Below are 20,800 nucleotides of genomic sequence, written 5' to 3' on the forward strand. Positions count from 1 at the left end.
GAGAGGTATGCTCCCCCACCATCATTTTAGGATTTTTCCAGATTGTTTGGGTCTAAGAAGTGGAGAGGTATGCCCCCATCATTTTAGGCTTAGGCTTTGTCAAGATTTTTTCCTCTAAGAGGTTGAGAGGTATGCCCCCAATCATTTTAGGCTTTTTCCACATTTTTTGCTTTAAAAGGTTCAGACGGTTGGTCAAAGTGCTGTACAGCACTTTTGAAATGCAGGGGATTGTGACAGTACCTGTCACACACACACCCTGCATTGCTTCCCATTTGAATTCCCTGCTTTCAGTGTCCGCAGACAATGAAAGCAGTTATAAAGTGCCGTATAGCACTTTGACAATAGAGGGGGTGTTTGACAGTACCTGTCACACACTGCCTGCATTGATTCCCATTTAACTTCCTGGTTTCAGTGTCCACGGACACTGAAATCAGTTAGAAAGTGCCATACAGCACTTTGAGAATGCAGGGCATGTGTGACAGTACCTGTCACACACCCCCTGCATTGATTCCCATTTAACTTTCGGCTTTCAGTGTCTGTGGACACTAAAAGCAGTTAGAAAGAGCTGTATGGCACTTTCAGAGTGCAGGGGCTGTGTTGGACCTGCGAGCTCTACTGAAACACCCCCCCCCTGCACTTATTCAGTGTTTGTGTCCACACAACGATTCTTAGTAGCACACCTTCATTAGTATGTAAGGCATGCTGCTGTTAAGGCTATGAGGATGCGGACACCATTCACTCTGTGTAGGAATAATAATATTCCTACATGGAGTTTATTGAATCCTGGGGACTATTTTCCTTTTATGCCATAGTCACTTTTCTTCACTTTATATTGTACCTTATTTTCAAATATCGTCTGTATTATTTTCATAAATATCTTATAGTCTGCGTTATTTAGCAGTATTGGTCTCCCATTTTTATATATTCTCTTTTTCCCTTTTTCTGCATACATTCCAGTACTCCACCACACAATTTCTTATATTTTAGTCTTTCATTTCACCATTTATTGAATACACATGTTAAATAGTTTTTCTGCTACTTTTCTAGAATTTTGTGCATTTCAAACCCAATGCCATCTGAGCCTTATATTGATTCTGCATTTAACTGTTTAAAACATTTTCTAATTCATATACCTTAATCACTTTTCCGCATTCTCTTTTATTTTCCTCAGAAAACCTTTTGCTTCCCATTTCTTTATACCAGATTTCTCTTTTATTACTAAACTTCTCTTCAACACAATTTACAACAGTTTCCATAACATGGTGACTTTTTCTTATATTACCTTCTTTATCTTTCATTTCTCTCATTACACTACTACTCAGCTTTGCTATCTTACTTAAATAAGGTAAAACTTTTTTTTTTCCTAGTAGAAAATTTTTTTGTTTATAATAATTCTTTAATTTTCTCAGAATTTTTCATATAAATCTCTTCCTTTTTCACAAAAGTCTCTACTGCTGTTTTTTAAGGTGTTCATTGCATCTTTATATATTTTATCATATTCTTGATTTTCTTTTCTTTTCTTTTTTTTTCTTTCTTTGTTTTTTTTTTTCCAGGATAAATAACCATCTTTATATTTTTTTTAAAAAAGCAATTTACCATTTTGAAACGTTGACTTAAAACACTTTCATAGTAATATGATCCCTCCATACTTGGCTAATATCTTTCCTATATTTTTCAGTCTATTCCTTTTCATTTATACTTTTATGTATTTTCTTATCTTTATGCATTCCTTATTATGATATATTTCCAATCATACTGCCAAATGATCTGATAAATATGTTGTAATATATGTTCTTCCAGTATATAGATTTCCTCTGATATGAAAAAAATAGTCTATTTCAGTTTTTATAGTACCTCTCCTGTAAATCCATGTTTTTTATTCATGCAATTAGTTTTCCATATTTTGCTACCATCCTGTTTTTAACATCCTTTCCTCTTTTCTTTTTATTTTCTCTTAAGTCACAGTTAAAAATCTCATTTCCTGTAATTATTATATCCATGTCTATAAATACACAATCTGATATTTTCTGAAATAAATTCTCCCTTTCTTTACTAGTTATACATGCATATTAAGCAATAATTCTTTACACTTTTTCTTGCCATCTTATATGTATAATAGTTGCTCTTCCCATTTTGACTAGTATACTATCAAGGATTTTTACTACTAGTCTACATAGAATTGCTATTTCAGAGCACTGCCATTCCCTATATTCCATATTTTCCCCCATCCCATAATTATTTTTTTCTTTCCTCCTTTGTCAAAATCCTTACATCTTCCAAACTAATTATATCAACATCACACTTATTACACCATTCAAAAACTGACATCCTTCTACCGTATTTCTTTCTAAATAAGACCTAATCAAAGAGTAAGGCCTAGCATGATATAAGCCCTACCCCAATAATAAGACCCAGTTAATATCGTCAACAACACACAATGGACGTGTTGAATTATAAAATATTATTGACACCCGTTGACTGAGTTTATCATACTCTGTTCACCTTTTTTGGACCATTCGGACACCCAAATTCTTCTCTTTGCAGAAAGTCTTACAACTCTTTCACTGGGAGTCCTCCACAATTCTTACTATAACCCTAATTATCACTCACATTTGACGGTTGAGATCCTTGGCCCATAAACACACGCAGGTGTACTTTGATTGGTCAAAGTACAGACAATGCGCAGGAAGCGCACGCTCATGGTAATGAGCAGCTGTGGTAGTGTCTTCTCTTCATAACCGGTGCCATTTTGTGTTGCCATTCTGGTCGTGTAAGTCTTCAATTACCCCCCCCAGACAAGATTGAGTGCAAAAAGAAAGAGCTATTCCGTCGAGTACAAGAAAGGAATCATGGAGGACGCCCGGGGAAAGAACCTGACGGCTTTCTGTAAAGAGAAGAAGTTAGATCTCCGAATGGCCCTAAAATGGCGATCAGCATATGTTAACCTTAGTCAACAGGCCGATGAGGGAAATGCTAAGAAGTGTAAGTGTGGATCAGGTTGGCGACCATTATTTCCTGAGCTTGAAGACATCATCTGTGAGTGGATTGCTAACAGGAGAGCAAAGGCTTTGGTTGTGCACAGGGCTGATATTCAAGCATTTGCCCTTGCAAGAGCACCACAGTTAGAAATATCCCCAGAAGAATTCAAAGCATCACAACATTGGCTGGATGGCTTCCTTCACTGATATGAACTGTCTCTAAGAAGATCAACAACACTGTTCAAGCTGGAAGATACTGAAGTTATTAAATGTGCACTTGCGTTCAAGTCCTTTGTTGATGGCATTGACTTTTTTTAAATACCAACTCTCCAACATGATTGCTATGGATGAAACTTCAGTGTTTATGGGCCAAGAATCTCAAACAACAATTGATCAGAGGGGTGCCTCGCCAATCTACATTCCCTCCACTGGTTACAAGAGTGCACGTGTTACCTGTATTTTGGCAATTCATCTAGATGGAAAGAAAACCCCACCTCTAATCATTAGTAAGGGCAAGAAATATAAGATTGAATGTGTTTCAGGCATTTACATTCTTGAAACTGAAAAAGCCTGGTGCACACAAGCAGTTATAAGGAAGTGGGTTGATGTAATGCTGCCAATTGTTTTGTGAGGTGGCGAAAGACGTCTGCTAGTCTGGGATTCAGCCAGCATTCACCAAGTTAAAGAAACAAAGAATTTCCTAGCATAGAGAAGAATACATCAAATAATGATTCCTGCAGGAATGACTGCCTATCTCCAGACTCTTGATATTGCAATAAACAAGCCATTCAAGGACCATTTGCACATGGAACTCAATGACTACATTGAAAATAGAATGGAGAGAAATCAGCATGGAAACTTTGTGAATCCTAGCCTGCAAGAGGTCATGACTTGGATGAAAAATTCATGGGATAAAATCACTGACAGCTGTGTTGCCAATGCACTACGAGCAGGCTACTTGGACAAGCAGTGCTCATTTAAGGAGAGCTCTATTGCTAGGCATGACAGACTGTCGCCAATGGTGCTACAGGAAATGGAGTCACAAGAAATTCAGGCCGAAATTCGGGGGTTGGACACTTATGACAATGTTCCAGAAGAAGATGACATGACTGTATTTGAATAACTGTGAAAGCCAAGGTGCAGATATTCTGGAGTTGAAATGTTTGTTGCACTGTTTATATAGAATTCTCACGCAACTGTCAACCCGTTATTAGAACTGTTGTCCAATAATAGAAAAGTACGAAATAAATGTAAATTTGTATACATGAATAAATGCCGAATTTTGTACACGAAGAAATGTTGATTTGTGTTCATTAATAAATGTCAATTTTTGTACATGAATAACTGAATAAAGGTAGATTGTTGTACGGTGCAGGTAAATAAGGCATCCCCTGATAATAAGCCATAATGCGCATTTCGCCGGGAGAAAGAATATAAGACCCGATCTTATTTTCGGGGAAATACGGTAGTAATATTTTTCATATTTTTAACATTCACAGAAAGAATTCTTAAATTATTCCTTTTTCTAACTTTTAGTTTAGATTTGTTTTCCTATCTTCCCATGAGCTGTATCTTTTCCATTTGTAAAGTAAATTCCTTTCTCTCCCATTTGTGTCATTTTCATTACTGTCTATTAGATTTGCTCCATATTTTTTTTTTTTTTTTTTTTTTTTACTGGACGCCTTGACGGTCAGGTTCACATACCACCACATTATTCAGTTAAACCATTTATTTCACCAGGTCTGAGGGCACATATTATTAAAGTTATACTTATGTTCAGCCTAGAGGCAACAGTCCAGTAACTGGGAGTGATAGCCATCATTTTTTGCTAATGTTGAGTCCCTCCCCTTCTTGCTACATCTTCAGTATGCTGGACAGTTTGGGTACATGCCATAGTCCTGGACCCAGAAAGGTGACATGTCCTTTCCAGTCATCTTGCCCATCAGCCTGGCTTCCTCTCTCTCACTCTCTCTCTTTCTCATTTTCAGAGCTATATTCTACAGGATAGGTACTCCCATCTTTCTTGCATGTGTCCCCAAATGCCAGAGCCGTTAATTGAACGCTGATCACCTGGACAGTATTCAGGAAATTATCCTTCATTGACACCACTGGGGCTGGTTTGTGTCACATAACTGATCTGTACCTCCTTACAAGATCCATGATTGCTTTTCCATTTGTACATTCACTTCCCAGTGTTATTTCCACTTACTCCTGCTCTGTACAAAAATACAACAGGGATTTATGCCTTTCTCTCCTACCCCCCCAAAAAAATGCCTGTCAGATCCTGACCCCTTTCCCTTTGATATTCCTCCCTGGCATGCTTTTTGTTTTCTAATCATCATACATATGTATGTGGTAATGTGTGTACCACTTACTATGCCTAGCCACATAACATTTTATTTATAATGAAGAGATTATCATTCTGTTGTAATGTAACACTTTGAATATTTGGATTTATTCATATTTGCTGCAAAACTGCAACCAACTGCAAAATTTATTTCTAAGGATTGTGAACATTTTGATTGATTTCCTGCATATGTGTGTCTGGCTGCGCAAATGTTGGTCACTGCAGCTTGTCTGATATGAAAATATATAATTTAGTGATTTATCTTGTTTTATTTTAGTTGTATTATTTGTTAATAGTGTGCATGTAGAGTATAGAAATACTTAAAAAGTATCATACGTTAAAGTTTTTTTGTCAGCAAGGAATTTGAGAGTTTGGTTTTGAAACACATAAACAAACAATTCTTAGGTATGTCAATTTCAAAAGAAAATATGGACATAGTAGGAGAGGAAAACATCACTGACATATCAGAATTTCCTGCAGTGGTGAAAAGTATTAAAAGAACTTTAGACATCTTAAAAAAGGATAGTGAAATACAACATTTAGATATAAAATACAAGTGCGTTTAGCAATGACAGTTTGTCGGGAAGTAAGTGGTTAACTAAACGCAAATAAAAATTTGAGAGCCTACTAATATATTACTAAAGAAACAAATTGCAAAAAAATGTTACTGCTAATTAAACCAATAACAGATAATTTCATGATATAAATAGCCTTTTTGGGAAAATGGAGCACAGACGATTTGTCCAGAGAATGTAAAAGGTACTAGAAAAGAAAGGTTTCATAGGTCATTGGTCAGTAGAGCAGAGAGCAGTTTAAGAAGATCGAGCACCATTAGAATAACGAGTTAGATGCATATTAATAAACAATTACCCTTATACTTGTCTGGACTAAAGGCCTGCTTCAGAAAAAGACATGCACTTTTTAATTTTGATCATGATTATTCCTCGATGGTATTAAAGCAATGCTAAGATTATATTCTACTTTTTAAACTGATAAAGCAGATAGGACAGAAATTTTCTTTAAAGTAACCTGATAAATGACACTTTTTAGAAAAAGGAATGTAATTTTTCTTAAGGTTATAAAAAAAACTATTCTTGAGATAAAATGAATCGTTCTGCTGAGGGAGCTGTTAATTTATGGCTTATTGCAGACTATCCTGCTAGATGTCTTCAATGAAATAAACTTTGAAGAAGAGATATAAGAATGATTTAGTGGATTTTATACATCTATCATGTGGATGAATTTAAGGAAAGGTGGAAGCTGAGAAAATATACACAGATAAATATTGTCCTTTATGACTGAAATATAAAAATATGGAGCCTTATGAAGAATAGAAATCTAAATGCAAAATTTTTTGAAAATTGTATTTAATTCATAAAAAAAACTGATAAATAAATGGACAAGGAAGGCATGCTGATGTTATTAGAAGCAGATAACAATCTTTAGCTATATATAACTCAATCCACTAATTTTATTTTTATATCTGGTGGCTATAGAAAAGCAATTCTGATATAACTCAATATTTAAACTACAACTAACGTTAATGCATTTACATGGGTGTTTGAGAAACATAGGTTCATAGGTTCATACTAGGCTATCTGCCCTAGGGCATTTATAAGCCTAGCCAGAGTGTGTTTGGATTTTGCCACCCATTTTAAATTAATTTTGCTATGCCCTTTTTCGAGGTTAGTATACTGTGCCTCTGTCTAACAGTGACACAGAAGTGATACCCGGGGTAAACCTACGATCCCCCATCCACTCATCAAAATTCCTCTTGAAGAGAGTCAATGAGGGACTCTGCCTAACCTGTAATGGGATTTTATTCCAGAGTGAAGGGAGCCTCTGGGTTATGAATCTGTCCCTCCAGCATGCCCTATTTATTTCAGTGCTGAGGTTCAAGTCTCTCGAGCGCGTAGCTCGATGGGATTTGGATTTTCTGAGGTGCAGCATGTCCATTAATTCCAGGTTGGACATGGCTTTATACGTCAGGCACAGATCGCCTCTGAGCAGGTGGTATGCCACTGAGTAGACCTGGAGTTTCTTTAACCGGGCAGCATATGGCATCTGTTTGAGCCTTTTGATCCTCTTAGTGAGGTACTTTTGGGGTCTTTCCAGTTGCTGCAGGTGTCTGGTAAGGTACATCCCAAAAGGGGAATTGTACTCAATTATGAGCATGATGAGGGATGAGTAAAGAGGCACGATGACCTCCCCTGATCTAGATGTAAATCCCTTCATGATTAGGTGGGCTATATAAAATGTTTTTCTAACCACTTTGGCCACGTGGTTGTCAAATGAGAGATTGCTATCAACTTGGGTCCCCAGGTCCCTAATTACTTCTTCTGTACTTAATGGATTACCACCTATGTGGTAATTTGTGGGCACTTTGTTTTTGCCAAAGGGGATGACTATACACTTTTTGGCATTTAGCTTGAGGACATGGCTCTGGCACCAGTTGTCTGTTACTATGAGGCCCTTTTGGAGGATGCTTGTGTCGGCTGGAGAGTCGATTATAGCTCCCAGTTTGCAGTCATCTGCGAACTTGGTCAGCCACAGTCCTTCCGTGTTTGCCTGTACCTCTGAGAAATATATACCGAACAGGAGAGGTCCCAGGACTGAGCCTTGTGGGACACCACTTGTAACTGGTTTGGAGTCTGACATAGCTCCAGCAATTCTAACCATGTGGGTTCTGTCCTTGAGCCAGTTTGCAACCCATCTAGTGACATAGGGGTTTATATTTAAGCTGGTGAGCTTATCTATAATGCCCGAGTGGGGTATTGTATCGAAGGCTTTTGCGAGGTCCAGGTAGGCTGTGTGGGCCACCTTCCCCTCGTCAATGGCCTTGGTGACTGTTTCAAAGAAATCGACCAGGTTTAAGAGGCAGGATCTGCCCTTAACAAAGCCGAACTGGGTAGGATCTAGTGTCTGTAGGTCCCCAATATCTTTTTTTATGAGGTCCATGATGATCCTTTCCATAGCTTTGCAGACCAAGCTAGTCAGGCTTATGGGGCGATAGTTTCCAGGATCTGTTGAGGCACCACCTTTGTGGAGTGGGACCACTGTTGCTGTACGCCACTCTTTGGGTACATATCCTGTGGTAAGGCTGAGATTGAACAGTAGTTTTATGTTTGGGTTTAGCTCTTCTTGGAGTTCATGTAGGACACAGCCCGGGACACCGTCTGGTCCCATTGATGCTGTGTTTTTTTGCTTTGGAGAGGGCGGCTCTTACCTGAGCATTTGAGATGTCAAGGGGGCAGCACTCTGCTGGGATAGATATTTTTCCTTTTGGTGGGGAGGGGGGGGGAGTTTGCGCTGAACCTGTCAGCTAGGATGTTGGCAATGTCTGTGGGTTCGTGTATTTTTTGTCATTTTGGACTAATTCTGAGCATATCTGGGAATTCCCACCCAGGTTCCTAACATAACTAAAGAAAGCCTTGTGATTATCCTTAGTGTCCTGTGCAATTTTTCTCTCGAAGCTGGCCTTAGACGATTTTATGAGTGCCCGTAGTTTTTTGCTAACACTGATCAGAGATGCCTTCCCTTTTTGGGATTTTGCTCTATCATGTAGTAGCTTCCTCCTTCTATTGTATAGTTTGTTTATGGCTGGGGTCCACCAGACAGGACGTCTGCCTTTGGAGGATTGGGTCTTGGTTTTATTTGGGATTGCATGATCCATGCATTCCTGAAAGTGTTCATAGAATGCGTTTATAAAGGATTCTGCGGTCTGGGCCGTATTTTCCACAGGCCCGGGGGCTTTGAAGGATTCCACCTCGGTTTTGAGGAGTGTGAAATTTGCTTTAGAGAAGTTTTTCACTGTGGTTTTCTGGGCAGGGGGTGGGGTCGGGATGTGATTATCCAGTAAGATTAGTTTATGGTCTGATCTTACCAGTGAGGGATACACTTCTGGTCTGGAGTATAGAGTCCCCATGTTGGTGATGATCAGGTCCAGTATGTTTTCCCCTCTTGTGGGAGTGGTAACAAGTTGGTCCATAGCATTTGAGTTTACAAATTCTAGGAACCTTTGAGCTAGGGTGTTGGAGCTAGAGTAATGCTCCCAGTCTATGTTTGGGTAGTTGAAGTAGCCCAATATAATGGTATTTGGAGAGACCTTCATATTTTCCAGTGTTCTCAGGAAGGCCGAGTGGGGTTCCTGGGTTTGGGAGGGTGGTCTGTAGCAGGCTGTAAACTGGAAGGCAGTTTTACCCACTGTTAGTTGCACATGGATAGTCTCTGATGCTTTGTGCTGTGCCACCAACCTGGAGGTGTGGGTATCTTTGACGAATATTGATACTCCCCCTCCTTTTCTGGTTCGGTCCAGGTTTTGGGGCCGAAAAGCATGGTATGAGGTATAACCTGGTAGTGCTGGGGTGCTCTCGGGAGCCTTGAACCAGGTTTCTGTTACTGCACAGATATCGATGTTCTCCATGCTAAGGAGAGTTTTGAGTACATGTATCTTGAAGTTTAGACTTCTGGCGATGAGTAGCATTACTCTTAGTTTCTTATCCCTTGCGATACCTATGGAGGTGGGTTTGTCTTTTGAGCCTTGCCTAAAAAAGGCACTATGGGGGTAGCAAGAGCCTTTGCCAATATCCAAAAGCCCAGGGGTGACAGGTGCAAGCCGTCCCTAGCGAAGCATCGTGGCCTGTCGAGCATGTCATTCCAGGCTGACAGGCATTGGATCCCCTTTGAATGACACCAATACTTAAGCCAATTGTTGAAATTGATCATCTTGTCTTCATATTGTGGCATCATTCTTGGTGAGGGTAAGAGGCTACTCAAGGTCAGGGTCATACCAGCCTGGGCCACATGCTCAGAGAGCTCCTCTATGTCTCTTTTCATGTAGTCCAGGGAGGTACATCTCAGGTCATTCACACCAGCATGGACAATGACTGAGTCATATTTGTACTTGCCTTGGAGTGACCTGAGTGCTTGTGTTATGTGGCGGATCCTAGCACCCGACAGGCAGCTCACCGTGACCTTCTCCTTGTTCAGCCTGGTGAGCAGGACGTCAGTGTGCCTGACAATAGAGTCATCTATTACAAGTGTATCAGGTGTGTTGTTTAGCCTTAAGGGCTGTGGCTGTTTGGCACACTGGCTTTGTGAGCTATGTGTTGCACGTGTTTTGTTTTGGGGTAGCGGTTGCTTGGGTGTCTGCTTTGGAGGTCTATGCTGCTTAGGCAGATTTTTATTTAGAGCCTCCGAGTATGTTTTTGTGTGTTTATGTGTTTGGTTTGCTGTCGTGGTAGGTCTATGTGAGACTGGAATTGTAGTGAGTGTGGTTTCCTTCTCCTCCTGACAGGTTTCGCCAGTACTGAGTTGAGAGAGCTTAGCCTCCAGTTTGGCTATACGGTTGCATCTCTCACATGTGTTGGAATTTGTTGGGAGGAGGAGAGGGTTGTCTGTGTACATGAGGCAGTTGTAACATTGCCTCAAGATTCCCAGATTTACCAGCTGGACCGGAGAGGAGATTGACAACTGACCTTTGGACATGCTAGAATAGTATTGGGAATTCCTTTATAATTGAAAACAAAAGGGCCAATGGGGAACAAGGTACTCAAGAGGAGTTTGTGAGGGTGTAGTGCTTTTAATTTTTTAATGCTGACTTATATAATTGCTTTAGTGAGCAAGTGCCCGGTAACTTAAATGCAATGTGTTACAGGTAACTTAAATGCAAAAATAACTTAAATGCAAAAATGACAAACAGTAACTTTCTTTCAAGTGAAACAAGGAAATAAGTACAGTAAGCAATGCAAATGTCACTAGGGATCCACAGAAGCGCTGAAAAACCGTGTGTTAGGTGGAATTAGCGTTTCAGGGAAATAACAAGCAAACAAGCACACAAACCAAGCTAGATTCAGCAGGCCTGGATCTAGTCTATGCTACAGCAACCAAGGTGTACCATTTCCAGTAAGAAACAGTTCAAATATGCAGGCACTATAAGCCTTTAACCAGAAATTCCCAGCTCAGAAGGGCAGAGTCCAGCCTCTCCTCCCACAAGAGTGCAGACCACGAACCTTCTTAATGTAAAATAACTGGCCTGAAGCCCAAGTGCTTAAACCAGAACTAATACACTTTTAGAATAACAGACATTGAGCCCTCAATCAGCAGTTCCCAACTTAGAAGGATGTAAGCTACCTGTCCTGCCACCACAGTGCAGGCCACAAACCTTCCTAATGTAAAACAACTGGTCAGAGCCCAAGTGCTTAATCCAAAAGACTTAGAATGATAGCTACACTTTAATCAAGTTACTACCAAGCAGTAATAAATACAATTGAATACTTTAAAGAATGCCTGGATTAGTGCTCAAGTTATACAAACAAAGCTAGATTCAGCAGGCCTGGATCTAGTCTATGCTACAGCAAACAAGCTGTACCAATTTAGCAAGAATCAGTTCAAATATGCAGGCACTATAAGCCTCTAACCAGAAATTCCCAGCTCAGAAGGGCAGAGCCCAGCCTCTCCTCCCACAAGAGTGCAGACCACGAACCCTCTTAATGTAAAATAACTGGCCTGAAGCCCAAGTACTTAAACCAGAATTAATACACTTTTAGAATAACAAACACTGAGCCCTCAATCAGCAGTTCCCAACTTAGAAGGATGTAAGCTACCTGTCCTGCCACCACAGTGCAGGCCACAAACCTTCCTAATGTAAAACAACTGGTCTGAGCCCAAGTGCTTAATACAAAAGACTTTGAATGATAGCTACACTTTAATCAAGTTACTACCAAGCAGTAATAAATACAATTGAATACTTTAAAGAATGCCTGGATTAGTGCTCAAGTTATACAAACAAAACTAGATTCAGCAGGCCTGGATCTAGTCTATGCTACAGCAAACAAGATGTACCAATTTAGTAAGAAGCAGTACAAATATGCAGGCACTATAAGCCTTTAACCAGAAATTTCCAGCTCAGAAGGGCAGAGCCCAGCCTCTCCTCCCACAAGAGTGCAGACCACGAACCCTCTTAATGTAAAATAACTGGCCTGAAGCCCAAGTGCTTAAACCAGAATTAATACACTTTTAGAATAACAAACACTGAGCCCTCAATCAGCAGTTCCCAACTTAGAAGGATGTAAGCTACCTGTCCTGCCACTACAGTGCAGAGCACAAACCTTCTTAATGTAAAACAACTGGTCTGAAGCCCAAGTGCTTAAACTAAAAGGCTTAGAGTGAGTTACACCAAGCAGTAATAAATACAATTGAGTACTTTTAAGATTACGCAAAAGCAAAATAAAGCAGGAAGAAACACAAATGCAGTAAAAGCAGATGCATTTTTTTTTTTTGAGTGAGCAAATGAGATGGGCCCAGGAGGAGTATCCAAGTGCAAATTTACAAGAGGGGCGGGCAGTTTCAAAGCCATCAAGATTAACACCAATACAAAAACAGGGAGGGTGTGTGGGGACCTACTGAAAAAACAGTCAACTTCCAGCTAGATATTGCTCAATGCAACACAAACAAATTACTTTAAAAAGTGCAGATAAAAGTTACTTACCTACACTTATGCGTTCAAGTTGATATCATGCAGGTCTTAACCGGCCAAAGCTCACAGTTTAAACAGAAGATAATTTACTGTACCACTTGTATAAGACAGAAACTGAATAACAATGAAGGAAACTACCCCCACCTATCACTGGCCATGCAGGTTTTTAACAAGCCTTAACTGAAAATACAACATGCACTACTGAAAAAACAGTCAACTTCTAGCTAGATATTGCTCAATGCAACACAAACAAATTACTTTAAAAAGTGCAGATAAAAGTTACTTAGCTACACTTATGCGTTCAAGCTGATATCATGCAGGTCTTAACCGGCCAAAGCTCACAGTTTAAACAGAAGATAATTCACTGTACCACTTGTATAAGACAGAAATTGAATAACAATGAAGGAAACTTCCCCCACCTATCACTGGCTATGCAGGTTTTTAACAAGCCTTAACTGAAAATACCACATGCACTACTGAAAAAACAGTCAACTTCTAGCTAGATATTGCTCAATGCAACACAAACAAATTACTTTAAAAAGTGCAGATAAAAGTTACTTAGCTACACTTATGCGTTCAAGTTGATATCGTGCAGGCCCCAACCGGCCAAAGCTCACAGTTTAAACATGAAAGGTAAATGTTATGTTTGAATATATAACAAATTCATGGTTTCATTCTTTGTTTTAAACATTTAATGCACTTTTTTCTCCTCTCAGTTCAATTCTTACAAAAGAGGAAAATGCATTTATGAATGGCAGTTTTTCATTTGTAGTTATGCCGTACAGAAATATAAAAGTTTATATTTGAAAATTGAATTGCATTCCATTTTTGATACACTTAAGGCAATAAGCGACACTGCTAGTGGCAGGATGTTCTATATTTTGCATTTTAAAACATTCTTTACAAAATTGGGTTAGGAAAACTGCATATAAACAGCATGAACATGCTATTTAACAGGCAAAAGTTAAATAAGCAGTCTCGCTATTTATCAACATATGTTAAACATTCATTCTGAGATTGATAGACAAATGTTTTGTAGATGTGTAAATAGCAAGCTGTCCACAGCATGATATAGCTGCTCACATATGCAGTAAATAGCAAACAGTCCACAGTATGACATGGCTGCTCACGTATGCAGTAAATAACGAACAGTCCACAGCATGATATGGCTGCTCACATATGCAGTAAATAGTGAGTAGGCTACAGCATGATATGGATGCTTATGTATGCAGTAAATAGTGAGCAGGCCACAGCATGATATAGCTGCTCATGTATCCAATAAATGGCAAGCGGTCCACACCATGATATGGCTGCTCATGTATGCAATAAATGGCAAGCAGTCCACAGCATGATAAAGCTGCTCATGTATGCAGTAAATAGCAAACAATCCACAACATATGGCTGCTCACATATGCAGTAAATCGCAAGCAGTCCACACCATAGGTTCATAGGTTCATAGGTTAGTACTAAGCTAACTGCCCTTGTGAGCCATTTTAAGCCTAGCCAATTATCCCTGGTGAGACTCAAACTCTGCACCTTGTGTTTGTAAGGCAAACACCTTAACCATTAGGCCACCCTCCCAACCCTTGATATGGCTGCTCATGTATGCAATAAATAGCAAGCAGTCCACAGCATGATAAAGCTGCTCACATATGCAGTAAATAGCAAATAGTCCACAGCATGATATGGCTGCTCACGTATGCAGTAAATAGCAAGTAGTCCACAGCATAATATGGCTGCTCACGTATGCAATAAATAGCGAGCAGTCTATAGCATGATATGGCTGCTCATGTATGCAATAAATGTCAAACAGCCCACAGCATGATATGGCTGCTTACGTATGCAGTAAATAGTGAGCAGTCCACAGCTTGATATGGCTGCTCACATATGCAGTAAATAGCAAGCAGTACACAATATAGTAAAACCTGCATACCACCACTATCTGAGAAAAGGACACTAGGACTAGATAATGTAGTCATAGGGCTACATTACAAAGAGAAATACCATTACTGTGGTTCAGTAGAAAAGCTGTAGTAGAAAAGCTCATGTCGTCAAACTGCCATACATTATGGGAAAGGCAGCCAAACATGCCCAAGTCTGTGCATCCTTATGAATGCAATAACATGCCAGATCACTGCAACACAGATAATGACAGGCAGCCCAAGAAAGGCCAGCTCATCAAAATGCCAACCCAGTGTATAAAATATACTGGATGGACAGGTCAATAAGAAAGGCAGAAAAGGAGGAAATAGTAAGAAGAAAAAAAAAAACACAAAAAGATAACTATAAAGAATGACTGGAGGGATGGCAGGGCTACTTTTCTTTACAAGGAGTCCAATCTGTAGTAAAATAAGACAAAATGTGGGTAGGGAAGCTAGTGCAGGATGGTTGTGGGAGACATGGGGAAGGGAAAGTAGCTGGAGCTGACAGACATAAAAATCAGATGCAGACAGAGTGGAACAGTACTGACACAATGTGAACCACAGAAGATGGACATAGAGAGACAGACATAGGGTGAGCACCTAGTGATAAGGATGACTGGATAACAAATAAGGTATAGCAGAAGACACATGGTGCAAGGGAACACCTGGATATGAATTGGGTAGTGTACTTATCAGATGGCAAACTGGCCCACTGGTCAACCTGCATAGACAACCATTGTCTCTGTTGCTGATCTCATGTGCAGGCTACATCTCCACTAGTGTGATGGTTGAGGCTTACCAGTCCTTGAATTTTACCAGCTACACATAGTGTGACACACTTAAAATAACACTAGATTCCCTAACTGCCACTGACAGGCCACAATGGATCCACCCTGGCCATTATCTAAAAATCAGCCTTTGTCTCTCTTCTGAGAAGGGGCCTTGGAGTCCACCTATGAGCCCTTAAGGTTGCCTTCAACAGGGTTTCTTCCTTCATCTTGCTTAAAGATAGATCTGATACGCCCTTCTTATCAAGCATTGGAGGTGTCAGCTGGCAAAGTCTCAGGTGACTATCACTGCTTCTCTTCCATAACCACTTATTGACCTTCAGGAGGAAGAAAACAAAGATGACATATTAGTACAGACATTCACTAGACATACATATACAGCTGCACAGTCCAGCTGTGCACATGAAATATGCACCCTGCTGCCAGGAGAAACTATTCTGTTCTTGCAGCATCTCTTCATGTTGTCACTCTGCTCTGGCTATTGTAAGAATAACTCTTTACACTACTGGACCTATTAACAGAACAGAAGAAAATAAGGTTTACAGTGTAACTCTGTCTTTCTCTCACTAACCTCTGACTCCCACTGTTAAAGCAGGTCAGGGTGGTACTGCCACAGGACACTGTTTTAATGCCTGCAATCCTTAGCACAATGGGTGATCACAATGGCATTGTTCATTATCTTCCTTAGCTTATCAGCAGACATTATCCTTGAGCAATGATCTATCACAATGACCCAGCAAGTGATTTTCAAAGTCCCCACTGAGGCAGAATCAAAAATCCTGCTCTCCTTCAAACAGGACATAATGCCTTAGTTATTGCTTTCAGCAACTAAGAAATTAGGTCCACACACGTAAGTTTGTCTGAGGAGCAAAATGGTAACCTCATGCCCACAGATGCATATTCAGATATTATGTGATAGGAATCATAATGCAGCAGTGGGGAATTACAATAAGTCACTTCACATAGAGCCAAAGTGCCAAGTGCAATACAGGTGCTGTGCATGTGCATATTGTGCACATGTCCCTAGCCCTGGAATGAACATGATGACCCTGGTCAGTGTTGGTGTTACACTGAATTATGGTGGCAATTCAAAGACAGATATAATAAATATCCTTGCTAGTACAATAACCACCATGCTAAGAGGTCATTATTATTATGATTTAAAGTGTTGACACCAGTTTGCATAAGAACTGTTTAGTATAATCAACTGTGGATTTAGGACATTAAAAATATGATCCTGAACTTCAAAACATCCATGCTGAAGAAAGGCAAGATACCTAATGTTGTACAAATGCTCTGCACCAAGCACCTATAGTAGATGCCAGTAAAACATACACAAAGGAAGCGGAGTCTGTGGGTATAAGAACAGAGCACAGTGTCATTACTCTGTAATGTCCACATGTCGAGGATATTGTGCACTATGAGCAGAAGGGAAGGATATGTCAGACAGGACATTGTGGCCCATGTGCACAGAGTAAGACATAGTAGTGCATTTTAAGTTGTGAGGAAAGGGAATGTGTAGAGCACAACAGGAGGGCAAAACCCTGAAGCAGGGATGGATGTTGTTATAATGCACATTGTGCTGCACTGCATACAGGAAAGGGAGGAATGGTCATAGTAGCACAGGAGGGTCTATATTATACAGACGAAATTTCAGAATCTTGAATGCTCACATGAGTGGCAATGCAGGTAATCGAAATCGCTATTGTGGGGGGGCTGTGCCTCCCACACCCCCCTCGATAAATATATATTCCAACTCCAAGATCGCATTACAGTGAGGAAAGGGCAAATTTTCCGATCTTCACTGTACCGCAACCTCACAATAGCAATTACGAATAACGTTATTTTCGACATCTAAGCCATTCAAGATTTTGATTTTTCGTCGATCTAATAGGGACCCCCACAAAAGACAGCTGAGTAACTGACAAACTGCGACAACTGTTCCCCATCCAGTTATCAAGGTTGTGCTTAAAAAGGGTTAATGAGGCACTCTGATCGACGTGGAGAGAGAATCTATTCCACAGAAAGGGAATCTGTGGGACACAAATTTGTCCCACCAACAAGTCCTATTGATCTCACAGACCAGGTTGAGGTCATATGTGTGGGTTACTTGAATGGAGCTTGACTTGTAGATATGCAGCAGTCCCATCAAGGTGGGGGTCTGAGATTGCTTTGTATGCCAGACAGAGGTCACCTCTAAAGAATCTGTATAAAACTGAGTAGAGGGACAGGGCTTTTAACCTATCAGTGTAGGGTAGATGTTTGAGGCCCTGGATTCTCCTGGTGAGGAACCTCTGTGGTCTCTCCAGCTGCTACATATGCTTTGTGAGATACATGCTGAAAGGGGCATTGTACTTAATAATGGGTCTTATAAGGGAAAAATACAGGGATGTTATGACCACCTTGTCCCTGCATGAGATACCCTTACTAATGAGGTGGGCCATGTAGAAAGCTTTCCATGCAATGGAGATAATATGGTGGTCAAAATCAGTTTGCTATCAACTTGGGTGCCCAAGTCCTCATGACTGATTACATGCTTAGGACCTTGTTATTAATGTGATAATTTGTGGGGATGTCACTCTCCCCAAAAGGGATGATGATGCATTTTTTGGCATTCAGTTTGAGGCCATGTTTCTGGCACCAGTCATTTGTTTGGGTGAGACCATCTTGGAGGATGTCCACATCACTAGGGGAATTGATGACAGTGACCAACTTGCAGTCATCTGCAAACTTGGTCAGCCATAGCCCATTGGTTTTGGCCTGCACCTCAGAAATGTATATCCCAAACAACAGAGGCCCCAAAACTGATCCTATGGATACACCGCTCATTACGGGTCTACTGCTTGAGGTGGCTTCCCCCATTTTGACTAGGTGAGTTCTATCAGGGAGCCAGTTTGCTACCCATCTGGTAGCATATGGATTGATGCTTGGTTGAGAGAGTTTATCTATTATACCCAAGTGGGGAATAGTATTGAAGGCTTTGGTCAGGTCAAGGTAGGTGGTGTACACTGTCTTCCCCTCATCCGTGGCTTTGGTGACTGTCTCAAAGAAGTCGACCAAATTTAACAAGCCTGACCTCCCCTTGACCAAACCAAATTGTGTGGGATTGAGTGTTTGGAGGTTGCCAATGTCCTCGTTAATGAGGTTCATGATAATCTGCACCATGGCCTTGCAAATCAGGCTAGTTAGGCTGATGGGTCTATAATTTCCTGGATCGGTGGACACTCCACCTTTGTGCAAAAGGATGACAGTGGCTGTCCTCCACTCGGCTGGGATGAAGCCAATACTCAGGATTTGGCTGAATAGACTGCCTAATGATGCTGCACATTCCTGCCTGAGTTCATGTAGGATGCAGCCTGGGATGTTATCTGGTCCCATGAAGGCTGTATTTTTTGCCTTTGAGAGGGCAGTGATGACTTGCTTCCTAGAGATAATGGGTTGAGGGCAGGTGCTGGGGATGTCCTGATTTACTGATGAGGGAAGATAGAGGGGTGAATTTTTCACTGAACCTGTTGACAGCAGGTTGGCTATATCTATGGCATTTGTATATGTGGTGTCCTTGACCACCAGTTCTGAGTAGATCTGGCTGCTTCCTTTGAGATTGCGGACATATGTGAAGAAGGCCATATGACTGTCTTTAGTAGATGTGGCCAGTCTGGACTCGAAGTTTGCTTTGGAGGATTTCACTATTGCTCTTATTTGCTTCTTCAGGCTAAGGAGAGATTGCATTCAATTAGGCACCTGCTCCTTCTTGGCCCTGGATAGCAATTTGTTTCCTTTTATTATAGTGTTTATTTACTGCAGATGTCCACCAGACAGGTTTACTCTTCCTTGAGGAAGAGGATTTTGTCCTGTCGAGTATTCCTGATTCCATGCAGCTATATAAATGCTTCTATAATATTTTCATGTAGGTGTGGACATATGTGCCAGTTCCTATGGAGGGGTAGGGGGCTGTGAAGCTGTTTATACCTTTCCTCAGGAGGTTGTAACCAGCTTTGGAGAAGTTTTTTTGTTTGACCCCAGATTGGGGGGGTTCGGGATAGATGATAACTTTGTTAGTGACCTGTTTTTGATCAAATATTACCAGGTATGATAACACTGTAGGGATGCTGCAGTGGTTACTCATGTTGGTTAATACCAAGCCCAAGATATTTTCACCTCTAGTGGGGGTGTCAACAAGCTGGTTCAATGCATTTGCATTGATGAAGTCAAAGAATCTCTGAGCATTTGTGTTTTGGCATGAGTAGTTCTTCCAATCTATGCTTGAATAGTTGAAATCACCTTGGATCAGGGTGAAAGGTTGAATCTTGATAGATATGAAGAGGTCCAAATAGGTGGAGTGGGCATCTTGAGTCAAAGTTGGGGGCCTGTAGTTAGCTATGATTTGAATAGTGGTCTTGTCAATGGTTAACTGCACCTGGAGTGTCTCCTGTGCATCATACAGTTTGACCAGCCTGGGAGTGTGTATGTCTTTTATATATATTGCAACTCCACCTCCTTTGGTTTTACTTCCCACGGTTTGGGGTCTGAATGTATGATAGGATGAGTAACCTGGTATGGCTTGGGTGCTCTCCGCAGCTTTGTACCAGGTTTCTGTGACTGCACAATCTTCTAGGGTTAAGAATGCTTGCAATGAGTGCAGTTTCATGTTTAGACTTCTAGCATTTAGCAGCATGACCTTTAATTTGCGTTTTGATGAAATATTCATGTTGGTAGTTTTGACCTCATGGCATTGTCTAAAATAGGCACTATAGGGGAGGCAAGAACCTTTGTCAGAAGCCTGAAGCCAAGGGAGACATATGCAGGCCATCTCTGGCAAAGCATCGTGGTTTGTCAGTCATGTATTCCCAGGCTGTCAGGTACTGGATCCCTTTGGAATGACACCAGAAACTAAGCCAATTGTTAAAGTCAATCATTTTCTGTTTCTATTGAGGCATCATTCTGTGTGACGGTAGAATGCTGCTTAAGGCTAGGAACATACCTGCCTGGGACACATATTCAGTAAGCTCAATCATGTGTCTCTTCATATAGTCCAGGGAGCTATGTCTCAAGTCATTCACGCCAACATGGACTATGATAGAGTCATAACAGTACCTGTTGTTGACAGACTTGAGTGCATGGGTGATATGTTGGAATCTGGCACCTGAAAAACAACTAACTGTGACTTTCTCCTTATCCAGCCTGGTGAAGGGCACATCTGTGTATCTCGCAATGGAGTCTACTATGACTAATATGTTGGGTTTATGTTTAGGCCTTACTGGCTGTGAAACACAGGTGTGTGGACTATG

Source organism: Protopterus annectens, chromosome 7.part0 (assembly GCF_019279795.1).
Source record: "Protopterus annectens isolate FY-2018-M chromosome 7.part0, PAN1.0, whole genome shotgun sequence".
NCBI classification, from domain to species: Eukaryota; Metazoa; Chordata; order Ceratodontiformes; family Protopteridae; genus Protopterus; species Protopterus annectens.